General features: G+C 41.7%; 1 pseudogene; it reads right to left on the bottom strand.

Annotated features, from left to right (window-relative positions):
• Nucleotides 1-11151: 11151 nt before the first annotated feature.
• LOC126994843 (uncharacterized) lies at nt 11152-14320 on the bottom strand (annotated as a pseudogene).
• Nucleotides 14321-14740: the final 420 nt, after the last annotated feature.

The following is a 14740-nucleotide window of genomic DNA, read 5'->3' as shown; positions in this document are numbered from 1 at the left end:
TCTCGTAGTCATAAGGAGATAGGAGATGCATAATTAATACGTATAAGTAGATGGAGCTACGCTGAATGATAAATGATAATAAATGGTGAGTTTATCTTAATGATGATAATCTCTCTCTCTCTCTCTCTCTCTCTCTCTCTCTCTCTCTCTCTCTCTCTCTCTCTCTCTCTCTCTCTCTCTCTCTCTCTCTCTCTTATATATATATATATAAATATATATATATATATATATATATATATATATATATATATATATATATATATATATATATATATATATATATATATATATATATATATATATATATATATATATATAGAGAGAGAGAGAGAGAGAGAGAGAGAGAGAGAGAGAGATACATATTAAGTTATCTACCATCCACTTTTCTTACCTTTTACTCATTCAAAGATCTACAGGGATATTGTTTTCTGTATTGGTATATATGTCTCTTCGTATAGATATTGGTGCACGTTGATGTTATATACAAGTACAAATAATATCCGTTCAAAAGTATATAATTATTGTCGTATGTATATGTTATGATTGACACGAAAAAGTTGGTATGTATAGTTATGTTTGGTGTATGAAAGCATGGATGATAATATTGCTGGTTCATTTTTTCCATTTTTTCCATGTGTGTGGCAAGCTCGCCTCTTTCTCGCGTCCTCCACTCTGCTCCTCCCCTTGATATAATCCCTAAACCCATTTCCCTCTCGTTATTCTCTTCTCCCCATCCCTCTTTTCGTTTTCCATCTCTTCACTCTCTTTCCTCACTTCCATATCCTCCTCCTCCTCCTCCTCCTCCTCCTCCTCCTCGTCGGCATTCTCCTCCTCCTCCTCCTCCTCCAACAGGCAGCCGATGACACTGCCCTGTACGAAGAGCTTCACTCTTTAACACAAAGTACACAAAGGAACACAAAGGAAGAACAAACAACAGCAGACCTGCTGGTCCTTACGAGGTTGTTTGTGACAAGCTACACTAACTATCTAATCAAAGGTGGAAGATGAAGGACAGCAAAGGCGAAGGCTCCTCCCCACCCCCCCATCCCTCCAGCCAAAGCTGGCAGGAAAGGAAAAAGAACCATGGAAAAACTGCATGGAATTTATGTAGGAAAGAGGAAAGAACTACCATTACTGCTACCACTAACCGGGCGATAAAAGCGGACAAGGACACCAGTATTCGAAAGAACTTAACGTTATTACGACAATGAGTAATATCTAAGTTGCTGGTTGGATTCAAAACACTTGTCTAATCTATTCTTGAAGGCCGTAACTGTTGTACTATCAACGACATCACAAGGTAGAGAGTTCAAACATTAACAACTCGATTGAAGAAGAAGTGTTTAGCTTCGTGCGACGAGAATCTTTTACCACTTATCTTCAAATTGTGCTTTCTTCTTGTTCTATTTGATCGATCAATTGTAAAGTAATCTTCCGCATTAATATCACTGAATCCTTTGAACATTTTAAACACTTCTATTAGATCGCCTCGCATTCTTCATTTTGATAGGCTGAATAAATTTACTTCTTTAAGCCTTTGTTCATATGACATATTTCTCAATCTAGGAATCATCTTTGTTACTCTTCGTTGAACCCGTTCCAACTTTTCTATATCTTTTCTGTAGTAGGGAGACCAAAACTGTACACAGTACTCTAGACGGGGTCGAACCAACGAATTATACAGTTTTAATATTACTTTTTCCGATTTATTATGAAAGACTCGTCCGATGAAGCCAACCAATTTGTTTGCAGTTTTAACTACCTCTGAACAATGCTGACCGGGCTTTAAATCGCTTGATATAGTGATTCCAAGATCCTTTTCTTTACTTACTGCAGAAAGTTGTTGGCCATTCATTACGTACCGAACGCGAGTGTTATTTTTTCCGATGTGCAACACTTTACATTTGTCAACGTTAAATTTCATTTGCATTTCATTTCATCAGCAAATTTTGATACTTTGCAAGTGAGCCCATCATCGATATCATTAACATAAATTAAGAAGAGCATGGGGCCAAGCACTGATCCTTGAGGTACGCCGCTTTTGACATCGAGCCAGTTAGATGTATTACCGTTTAGAACTACTCTCTGTTTCCGCTCAGAGAGCCAGTCCGCAAGCAATTGTGAACAGCTGAGGCTCGCCGGTCCCCCTGCCTACTGTCCTATCCCTGCCTGCCCCTAACTTTCCTGCCCTTGCTTGTCCTGGTGCTCTTGCCTTCCCTATTTTCCTGCCCCCTACTCCTCGTGCAGCCGAATCATCAACTAAGGTCCACCAGCCTGTCCATCCTACTGACTTGTATCCGCTTACTATCCCTAGCCTTTCTATCCCTAACTGGCTCTATTCCTTCCAATCCCTGCTTCACGCCGCCCCTCGTACAACCAAATCCCAGCCTACTGTCCTATCTCTCCGCTTCCTATCCCTATGTGTTCCTTTCCTGTAGCTATTCCTTCCCCTCCTTCCCTTCCCTGCCTTCCGCCGCCCCACGTCCAGGGGAATCATTTGTCTCAGACTGTTATTGCCGCGGATAATTGTCGCGGGGGTAACCACTCCGCCCACGTTTTTCACCGGGGCGAGGGCGCGTCTGTTCCACTCTTCACAAAGAAACAATTTTAATTAAGTTTGCTTTGACTGGACTCGCTTAGTTATGAAACGTGTGGCGTGATGTGCTACTGTGTATATGTGTGTGTGTGTGTGTGTGTGTGTGTGTGTGTGTGTGTGTGTGTGTGTATAATACATTAAATATCGCGGAAAACAGCCCCTAGATGAAAAATATCCCGCCGAGCTCACTGTGATGCCGGCGGCTGTACTGACTCTCTTTTAATGACAGGAACAAAGAATAGATATCAAACAGTAGGTGTCCGCTTTGATCACGCTGAGTTTTCCGCGTGTAAAAACCGTGGCTCAGAGGCTTTAGCGGCGCGGCACGTGGGCTGAAGAGGCGGAGGGAATAGGAAGAGTAGCAGGAGTTACTGAACCGTCACTCGCGCGAACTGTCTTGCTTAATAACTTAGGCCCATACTCTTAAACATATCGGCGCAGGCACACATATTTGACACGGTTTTCCTAGGAGTTTTGGGCATTTCCTTGGGTAGCTTTAAAGCCCTGGTGGTAGTTTGGCCCTTCCTCTGTACCAAGAACCCTAAAAACACTCATAAGAACCTGATTTGCCTCCTTTTTGGCCTTTGGAAATTGTTGATGTGAGGTGTGGAAGGGTCTGACAGTGCCGACCTAAGATTTCTCTGTACATGTAAGAAATTGGAGCATCAGGAAGAGGTCAGTATTTACACTTTCTTGCGTTTACTGGTGGAGTTTCTATTGCTTAATAACTTAGATCTCCTTCTGTATGTGATTGAAACAAGAGGATCAGGGCGAGGTTAATATTTTCAATTTGTACATTTTTTAATCGTCATAAGCTTGGATAATAATTTTTAGTGATGACACCCACAAAAAACAACCAATTCCTGCCTCTTCCATCTCATAGACTGATAGAAATACATAGAATAATAGGCTGATGGAAAGATAGATAAAAGATTCAGATATCGACGTAATGTGCAGATAGATAAATATAGATAGATGGCTTAGACACACACACACACACACACACACACACACACACACACACACACACACACATGCCCGTCTTCCCCCAGACATACACATATTCACCCGCCTCCACACACACACACACACACACACACACACACACACACACACACACACACACACAGACAGTATTTGCTGAGTTACCGAATGATGTGAATAACCTTTAGATCTTAAACCTGAAAGACTTTCCTTCCATGACTTTCTGCACCATCACGTAAGCCTCTTAAGAACCTGCAGCCTCACCTTGACCCGAACTAAATCACCTCGCCTCTGCTTCATTGTTCAGCCCCTAAGAACGATCGGGAAGACTTAGTGAATGCATTAGAGGTTTTGCAGCTGACGTCATTAGTGGGGGTGCAGGGGTCGCTGAGCCTGCACGGCCATCTTGGTGGTCAGTTATCAAAGCAAACCTTGGTGGCGGCTGCAGGACCTGCAGCACAAGTACTCTGTGTTCGTCATGGGATACGTATGCTGTGCGGTTGGATGTTCTAACCGACACGGAGAGATGCTGTGTCATTTATAGATTTCCAGCGAATCCAGTAGAGCAGGTGTGGGGTTCTTGAAAGGTCTGGACTTCTTGAGATCTCGAAAAATTATCAGCAAAAAAAAAAAATAAAGTATCTGAAAATTGAGTTCTCAGACTAACAGCCCTTCTCGTCTTTATTATTTGTCCCATAGGACAAACAAAGGCCAAATGAACCTGCTCTCAAGTTTATTTACAGCAACAAAGAAACTCGCTGGAAAATAAGGAATAAGCTAATTCCAGGCACACATCTACCTAGCTAACTATCTTAAAACATCCTTAGCAAAATATGTACTTAGCTGGAGATGGGCGAAGCCGAAACCACACCTGGTCTACCTCGTGGTCTGGAGTCTTGGAGTCTTCCTTCAGTCCTCTCTCGTTCCTCTCTGCAACACGCCGCCTCTCGACCTTCCAAATGCTTCCCTCGCCTTGCAGTACACAATCACCCTGACTTGTGGATACTACAAAGGCAGGTAAACCACGACGGACACGTGGCACGGAAGGATGGTGAGGTCTACTGTTGAATATTTAAAGTGTGGTCTAGGTCTACTATTGAATATTTATTGTGGTCCAGGTCTACTATTGACTATTTGAATTGTGGTCTAGGTCTACTATTGAATATTTGAATTGTGGTCTAGGTCTGCTATTGAATATTTAAAGTGTGGTCTAGGTCTACTATTGAATATTTAAAGTGTGGTCTAGGTGTACTATTGAATATTTAGAGTATGGTCTAGGTCTACTATTGAATATTTAAATTGTGCTTTTGTTAATATTCAATCTGTGGGTAACAAGACTATTCAAATTAGGGAAATGTTAAATGAGCAATCACTTGATATTTTAGCTATTTCTGAGACTTGGTTGAATGAGCATGACACAAGTAGAGTTACTGAGATGAAACCTGCTACTCACACTTTCTGTCATAGCCCCAGAGAGGGCAGACGAGGGGGTGGTGTAGGCATTTTCTTGTCGAATATTTTTTTCTCACCTGAGGGTGTTGATACGAGTGAAAGTATCAAGTTTTGAATATATTGAGGTTAGTTTTAAGCATCAAAACCAGCGGGTAGCATACCTTGTTATATATAGGCCACCTTGGTCAAGTGTTAATCTCTTATTTGATGAATTTGGTGCATTGTTGGACTCAATTGATATGGTTTCTTTTAAAGTTTTTATTGTTGGTAACTTCAATATATGGATGGATGCTCATAAAAACCATAACACAGTTTCTTTCTGTGAGCTTCTTGAATCTTATCAGTTGTCAAACAAGGTGAGCATAATAACTTCATCAACTGGCCATGTGTTAGACTTAGTCATTAGTGATGATGTAAACAATCTCATAGGTAGGGTGGATGTTGAACATGAATTTACTATTTCCCCAGTTCACAGGCTCATAACATTTAAATTACTATTGTCAATATGTAAGGTAACTAAGAAAATTTATTATAGGAATAAGATGGGTTTCTCTGCTGCTACATTTATCAGTGAAATTAGTCAGACTTTTTATGAAGATATGACTGGAGAGTGTGTTCACAATGATTTGTTATTTAAATCAAATTGTGTGAATTGTCTTACTGACACTTATAATGAGGTGATTAAGACACAATATAACAATGTGTGTCCGATCCTAGAGGTCATTACTGTCAAGGATAGATCGCCCTGATTTAATGGTGAAATTTTGACTCTGAGAAGAGAGAAACGACGCAAGGAATGTAAATGGAGAAATGAGGGATCTGTTGTGGCCTGGGAGGATTATAAAAATGTGAGAAATCGCTATAATGACTTGATAAGTAGGAGTAAAAGAAACTATTATCATACTAAAATTCTTGAGGCAGGATCAGATATGAACAAATTAAATCAACTTTTCAATAGTCTTACTGGTACTACTTTGAGAAGAAAGCTTCCCGATGGTTTCTGTGATAAAGATTTAGCGTATAACTTTTGTAATTTTTTCAAGAGTAAGATTATGAATATTGTATCGGAATTTGTGTAAACACCTTTTATGCCTGTTGCTGATGTTGAGGTGGATTGTAGATTGCAGTGTTTTAAAATCATTAGGAAGGATGATCTTGTTCGACTTTTCAAGAAAGCTAAGAAAACATATTGTGCCAGTGACCCATTGCCTGTATTGGATATCATGGATGCAGATAATTTTCCTAGTTTCATGGATATGGTGCTAAGAATTGTCAGTACTAGTATTTCTTCATGTAAATTTCCGGATTCTGAAAAGCGAGCTGTTATAAAACCAGTCTTAAAGGAAAACTTGATTATCAAAATGTAAGCTCTTATAGACCAGTATCAAATTTGCCTTTTGTCTAAGTTATTAGAGTATGCAATTATTGAGAGTTGATGGAACACTTGGAAAAGGTCCATGTCTTGCCTGATAGTCAGTCTGCATATAGGCCAATATTTTCTACTGAGGCTACTATTTGTTCTGTTGTTAATGATTTACTTGAAATGATGGATGGGGGTAAATGTGCTATATTGGTTCTTCTAGATCTTAGTGCAGCATTTGATACGGTTGTTCATGAATTGCTTGTAAAAGATTTAAGGAGCATTGGAGTGGTAGACAATGCGTTAAAGTATCTTGAGAGTTATTTACAAACCAGAAATTATTGTGTGCAAATTGGAAATTGTTTGTCTGAATATGAAGCTCTGACAAGAGGAGTTCCACAAGGAAGTGTGCTGGGACCTATTTTATTTTGTATATACACAATTAGTTTATTCAGGATACTACAACAACATGATGTAGGATTCAAGGTGTTTGCTGATGACACCTAGTTCTACTTTTCCATCACTGATATTGAAAATACAAGTGCTAAGATCAATAGTGTTATTAATTCAGTCAAGGACTGGATGGATTATAAGCAATTGAAATTAAACGATGATAAGACTGAATTCATGCTTGTGGGGAAGAAGGGCACTCTACGTTATTTTGGTGACGGTAACATGATTATAAGTGGTAATAAAATTCATGTTGTTGAAAGTGTTCGTGACTTGGGAGTGTTGTTGGATTACAATTTGACACTGAAATGTCAGATAAATAATGTCGTAAGGATTGCCGGATATCACCTTACAAATATTGCTTTTATCATGAAATACCTGGATGAAGATTCTATCAAGAAATTGGTGATTAACAGTATTATATCAAGAGTGGATAATTGCAACTCAATCTACTATAACCTGCCAAAGCTCCAATTAAGGAAATTACAGATGGTCTTAAATAGAGCAGCGAGATTAATCAAAGGAATTCCACCACGAGAGAATTACTCCTGTTCTGATAGAGCTCCACTGGTTGCCAATAAAAGCAAGGATAGTATTTAAGTTATGTGTTTAGACACACTAAGCTTTGATTACTGGCCGTCCACCGTATTTGGGAGAATTATTACACGAAATACAGCCAGGTAAAGGCATTAACACTCGCCGAGCCACTACTGGAATCACACTTCATGAACCGCGGTACTCTTCAAATGTTGGATTGCGCGCTTTCAGTTCTGCCGCCCCAAGTCTGTACAATAAGCTCCCTCCTGACATTAGAAGAACAGAGGATCTCTCAAATTTAAGAAAGAACAAAAAACTTTTCTGTTCTCTGACTGCTATGACATGGAAACATTGACAATTAACATGGCATATAAGCTGTTATCATTATTGAAAATTTAATGAATTAAAATATGTGGGTCTTGCAGAGCGCTTCGGCGGAAGTGGGACCAGATAAATAAGAAACACAAGTAACAAGTAACAAGTAGAGGGACGTCTAGTTGCGTTGGAGTCTGGGTGGAAGAATGCTGCGGGGCAGCAAGACCCTGAAGGCTCAGCGCCCCGGCGGAGAAGATGTCAGGTCTCGCCACACTGACATCTCGTTTTTCTGCATAACACTTATGCTAAACGCCCTACGGCTATGGATTATTATTTATTAATAACCTAACACATGCAGTAAGTAATAGTGGGCCATGCATCCCACAATTAGCTCAGCTATGGCAGTAATAACGAATATGATTTGAAATATCGCTCTGCTCCCGACTTCTAGTGATGCATCTTCCGCTCTCTCAATCAAAATGGCGGGATTCCGCGTTTTTCCACAGCCTATTTCTTGAATAATAAAATCATGACAGTGGGGAAGTGGATAACAGCTATGAGGAGGAGAACTGGCGGCCGTCTGCTTCACCTCGACTCTGTAGTGCTCATTTTGTCAAAGATATATTACAGGCAAAACTTATCAGATTATTACATGAGCTATCACTCATGTAGGTGTTGTCCAGGGTCCCCTAGCTGATTGTGTGGCGGGGATTACTCTTGAACGGGATTTACATGAGCTGGCGGAGGTAAACAAGCTGGCGGAGGTAAACACGCATGGCGGCGCTCAAGCAGGGGAAGAAAATAGGAAAGGAAACTCAGTGGAGGCAAAATGCACAGAGGGACAGAGCTCAGTGCTGGGTGGAGTATATAAGTGTACGCAGGGAAGTGACCAAGAGTGCGTAGTGTAAGGTGACTTGCCGTCACCTGCCCTCACCTGTCGTCACTTGCCCTCTCCTGTTTGACTGCCTGTGCTGCCTACCTGGGCATCACTGGTCAGCAACAGGAGATCGGCCAGGCAGAGGGACAGCCAGTCATCCGACCAGCCAGACAGTCAGCCAGCCAGCTAGACAGCCAGTCTACCATTTTCCTCCTCCAAAAGCACTGATTTGTTCGATGTATCTTAGCTTCGCAGCATTCCCAAGCGATCTTAACACTTAACACAAATGATGCTAAAGTTCCTGCCATTTGCCCGCAGGTAGTGACTTAGGGAGGGGGCACACGTGGTCCGTCTGCTCACTCTGCTGGGTAGGTGACCACCAGCGGGTCTGCAGACGACGCACAAGGTGCAGACGACGCTATTTCGTGACGTCACTGCAAAACCTCTATACTCGTAAGACCATAAGGAGCCATATTCTTAAACATTTCAGGGTAAAGATTCGTTTCATGTCCGTGCCAGTATCTAAAAATCTAATTTATGAAAAATAACAATCTCTTCAAATATCTTTTCTACAAACCTTCAACAGTCATGGAAACGCTTTGAAAATCCATTTCAAGGACTTTTTACTCCTGAAAATAGGGCATAATGGTGCAGAGCTTAGTTGACCCGCAGCCTACATTACCTTACCCGCCACGTTGGGTTTCTCCTCCTCCTCCTCCTCCTCTTTTTCTCCTCTCGCTAGCTCCCTTTCTTGACCTCTACCTTGTCGTCTTTTTCCCTTGCTCTTTTATCCTCCTCCTCCTCCTCCTCACGCGTGGGTCAGTGAAATGGGTATGCCTGGGAAAGGTAAACTGAGGTAACCTGCGTGTCACAATCGGTCCTGTGTCGCCGGCTGAGGGGGTCTGCTGTTACCTGCGCGGAGTCACGAGCCAAGGGGACGGAGGAGCGCGCCGGGGTAATGCGTAGGTTATCGTGCGACCTCCCACCCCCCTTTACCCCTCTTCCCACCATCATCTTTGCCTTATACAGTGTTGCGTCCTAGTGTTTTTTCTTGTGAGTGTTTGATATATTGTTTTAAATGAGGTTTGATAGTTTTATGCGTGTGTGTGTGGGGGTGAGGTGTTAGTGGTTGAATGTAGGGAAGTGAGCCAGTAATGTATTAGCACAGGTATGAAGGGTATACAGTAAGCTTAGGTTAGGAAGGTTAGGTTAGGTTAGGTGTGGGTTTTATGGTTGAGGGAAGATTGTGTGCTGATAGCGGAGACAGTAACAGGAAGAGGCAGGCAGATGTAGAAAAAGTCACCCAACCAGCCAGGTATTAGTACGGGTGTGAAGGGAGTTTACAGGAAGGTTAGGATAGGTTAGGTGTGGGTTTTATGGGAGAGGGAAGATTTGTGCTTATAGCGGAGGGAGTAACATTAGGGGAGGCAGGCAGAGGTAGAAGGAGTCACCCATCCAGCCAGGTATTAGCACAGGTGTGAAGGGGATATACAGGAAGGTTAAGTTAGGTTAGGTGTGGGTTTTATGGGGGAGCGTAGATTGTGTGCTGATAGCGGAGACAGTAGCAGGAGGGGAGGCAGGCAGAGGTAGAAGAGTCACCCAACCAGTCAGGTATTAGTACAGGTGTGAATGGGGTTTAAGGGCCATATTATTAAACGTAAAAGAACATAAGAACGTCAGGAGTCTGCAAGAGGCCGGTTGGTTTATACAAGGCAGCTCCTGTAAGTCTAATCCCACCTTACCTCACTATCCATGTTAGATCGTTAAGTGGTTTGTTTGTTTGTTTGTTAATGGGTAGTCAAACAGCTGTATTACCGTCAGTTAGGTACGTTACTTAAATAGATAGTTTGATAGTTAGTTAAGCAGCTAGAGTCAGTTAGTTAATTTTACTATATTCTGTATTTATTTATTTATATTATTTTTTTTTTTTTTGGTTTTTGTTATTTTGTTTTTTTCTTTTTCCTTTCTTTCTTTTCTATTTTCTATTTGTTTTCTTTTTCTTTCTTTTTTCCTTTGTGTTTTCCCGGTGTTGGTTTTCTTTTTTGATGTTCTTTTTTTCCTATCATCCTTTTGTTGATGTTCGTTGGTCTGGGTGAGCCGCTTTCCTCCCAGAAGAGACCCACCCATAATTTTGGAGATGTTGTTAGGGCCGAAAGGTGGATGATGTTTGTTTTATTTCATTTTCTTGATGTCGTGTTTTTCGTTCTTTTTATTGCTTTAGTTTTCTTTTTCGATGTTTTCCTGTTCTTTTTCTTTTACTTCTTATTGATGCTTTTTGTTGTTATTTTTTCCTATCAACCTTTTGTTGATGTTCCTTGGTCTGGATGAGCCGCTTTCCTCCCAGAAGAGACCCATCCATAATTTTGGTGATGTTGTTTGGGACCGAAAGGTGGATGATGTTTCTTTGTATTTCTCTTTTCTTGATGTTCATTTATTTCTGTTGCTTTTCTTTTTCGATGTTTATTCTGTTCTTTTTCCATTTTTTTTATATTTCTATTATTTTTATTATTATTTTTTTTTACAACAAAGGAGGCAGCTCTATTGCACACAAAAAATAAAACAATAATAATTGAAAAACAAACTAGGTACCACACAGTGTGTTGATACATTATGCTTCTATCCCCGTATTGAAAGATTTTGAAAATCTTGTTGTTTTAAATAGAGATCGAATTTAGTGGTGCAATCGCCATTTGCCCCAGTGGGGTAAATGACGATTTTCGTGGGGCAATTAACTATCGGTCTGTAATTCGTTTATTTGAAGGTAATTTGGCATACTATAGGATAGATAAAGACAGAAATTATCAACTAAATATATTCAAACAAAAAACAAAGATGATATAGCCCACATTACAAGGCTAGCTTACTTAGCCTGGCCTTAAAGCTGATACATAATGTATTCTAGGAGAATTAAAAGTGTTTTTCTAGGAGAAATAAAAGTGTTTTTCTTCCTTATAGTGTTTTCTTCCTTAATCATCCCTCTGTTCAAATTCTCGAAGAGAGGCCATGGCCTGAACATCTGGAAAGCGGAATATGTTCTTCTTTACGTCAGGGACCAGAGGCCCAAACACGATGAATTTGGTGTCAATGATTAGGACCTCTTTAACCGTCTTCTCAGCCCAGGTCCATGCTGAAGGGTCACTGGAGATCGCTTTCTTCTGCAAAAAATCGACCTCCACCTGCGTCACTTCAGTTTCTTCGTCACTTGAAAATACCTTAAGAATTTTCCCCCAGAAGTACTGAGGCTTTGGGTGCGAGAAGTACACTGCGACATATTTATAGGTGTCTGCGTCTTCAATGGTAGGCCTACCATTCTTTGATGTGACCGCCTCTGTTCCATCTGCTGTGGCCTCATCATGCCTATAATCTCTGTCCTTGTCACTTCTGTAATCTGTCTCTTCTCTTCTGTCTCGTCTCGTCTGTCTTCTGTCTCTCCTCTTCTGGCTTCTGTCTCTTCTCTTCGTTGTGTCACCTCCTCCATTCTCACTTCTGTAGCCTCCTCAAGGTCGTCTTGCACCTCTTCAAGGTCATCTCTCAGCAGATCCTCCAGAGATAAATCACTGGAGGTGTTAGCTTCAGTCATTGCGACACTGGAGACAACTGTTGAGTCCGAGTCCTCATCCTCCTCCTCTTTCAACTTTCTCTTCTTCCCTGTTGCCTTTTTCTTTGGTGCTTCCTTCGTAGACTTCTCAGTTTGAGTAGGAGCTCCCTTCTTCCGAGGTCTTGCCTTAGACTCGTTCATTTCTGCAATCTTTTGGCGGCACTTCTCATCAGTTATTACAGAGCAACTCATGGGAATGACTCTCCTCTTTTTTGTGAGGGGGGTAGCACGACGTCCTCTGGAGTGTAGGACAGCCTCTATGGAAGCTGGGGGAAGTTTCTTACCATGCTGAGAGATGCTTGAGACGAGACATTTGAAGAAGAGACTCAATGCAGCCTCATCCCTGCTCAGTAGCTCATCCACCAGCTGTTGGTCCGTGTACTTCTTCAATTCCTGTGAGGGGGCTGTTTGAGAATCCGTGGATGTAGAAGCAGTGGCTGTTCGCTTAGGTGTTGAAGCAGTAGGTGTAGATGCTGCTGGGGTTTCATCATCTTCAGGTGCAGGAGGAGGAGGTATGTCTAGGGACTGGGTACGAGCAGTGGGCAGGATTGGCTGGTCATCGTCATCAGTGGGCTTTCCTGCAGACACCCAGTCATCATAGGTTTTGAGCTTTATTGTATCGAGCCTTGAAGTGTTATACTTCACCCTATCTAGGGGATGGATACCAGTTGCTCGGAAACCTGCCACAATGTTCTCCTTTGACAACCCAGTGTTCCAAACTGAACACAACATGTTCACAAAGAGATCCTTACGAAGGTTCTCACGGCCTCCTGTACTTTGAGTATACTCCAGCAACTTGGAGTCGTAGTACGACTTCAAGGGAGCAAAACAAGCCACATCCAAGGGCTGGAGGAGGTCGGTACAATGAGGTGGCAACTTCAAGATGGTGATGTTGTTTTTCACTGCCAAATCTACTGTACGTAAGGATGTGTGGCTCAGGTGACCATATAGCACCACCAGAATCGGCCCTCTCCTTTCACTACTTCTACAAAGACTCGAAGAAGTCCTCAAAGACAGAGGTGGTCATCCACCCAGAATCAGTCACAGCATATTGAGTTCCTGGCAAGCATTATCACCCCGCCAGGTAGTCTGCATCTTCTTGCCTTTGAATACAATCAAAGGTGGTAGTGCAGTCCCATCGGCGCAACAGGTAGCTAACACAGTGATGTTTTCCCTGTTGGCACCATGTGTAATCCTTACTGTTTTCACCCCTTTTGTGCCGATGGTCTTGGCCTTTGATGGGTCTGTAGGAAAACCGGTCTCATCCATATTGAAGATGGAACTAGGCTTGTCTGCTAGTCCCATTTCATCGAAGAGCTTCCCTAACTTGTCGTAAAATCCGTAGACAACGAATGGGTCTGACGTGACACTCTTCCTCGCCAGCTGCATCATGCCTCCTTTCTTTAATGTGAGCCCATGGCGCTGCAAGTCACGGCTCACCCAGTCCCTTACGGGCCGATTGTGTAGGAAAGGCGTGACACAGTGGTTGAATTCAGGTAGTCATGTATGAGAGATTGGAATTCAGCAATGGGAGGAGGCATTCCATTTGCTCCATGATCTTCACGCATCTCAATATTTCTGCCTCCATCTCAGCGGACAGTGCAACCTTCCTTCCCTGCAAACAAAGAAAAACAAAATATGGAAATCAATGTAGTTTTAAAGCTATTGAGTTTAAAATTGATTGAGCAGAAACTATAAAAACTGCTGCCTAACCCAGAAAATGTACTCCTACGGTAAACAGACACAACAAAACTTATGAGAGACTTTGAAACTAAACAGTGTAAAAATGGTAATTTCGCATTCGTCTCTGACTCGAACGTGAATCTTATGCATCTGTGACAATGGCTTTATTGTACTAAATTATATTTGTACTCACTCTTTTGCCTGTGTGCGTTGTAGGTTGGTAGTCCTCAGATTCCTGGTGCTTCTTATGTTCACTCCATAGCTTTCCATACCCAATCTTGTGCTTCCTCGATGCTTCCTTAATTGCAACACCACTTGCAATTTCTTCCAGGGCGAGTTTAAGGGTGGCATCATTATATGGCTTAGCCTTCTTAACATAATCTCGCACCATTTTCACAACTTCTGAAACCTAGAAAAAAGGTTAAGTAACATGGGGGAATTGACGATCATAATGGGGGTAAATAGAAATCGGGGATGGGGCATATTACGATCGGTGTGGTGGCAATAAACTATCGGGTAGCGATCCTAAATTTCCCCAACACCAGTCGTAATCTGCCCCACTTTCAGAATGCTGTGGTGTCTTTAATACTTGCATATAAATGCTATGGAAGTGATAGCTATCGCCAATTGCCCCAAATTCTTCAAGCATCATAAATTGCCCCAAAATTTATCCGTGTGGTGAATTATAACAAATTTTCTGAAACATTGCAAATGTTTTTGCAACATTTTTGCATGGTTTTGGGAGCAATTCTGTCACATTCATTTTTAACGTAGAAAACGATTCACACTGAAATGACCGCAAATGAATGCTCTAATAGTTTATGCACTCATTTTGTCCATAGTGATTCCAACACTCCTGAGGCCAAAATCATTTTACCTCCAAAATGA

This window comes from Eriocheir sinensis, unplaced genomic scaffold (genome assembly GCF_024679095.1).
Source record: "Eriocheir sinensis breed Jianghai 21 unplaced genomic scaffold, ASM2467909v1 Scaffold892, whole genome shotgun sequence".
In the NCBI taxonomy this organism is placed as follows: domain Eukaryota; kingdom Metazoa; phylum Arthropoda; class Malacostraca; order Decapoda; family Varunidae; genus Eriocheir; species Eriocheir sinensis.
This window is presented reverse-complemented; position numbering and strand designations above follow the sequence as displayed.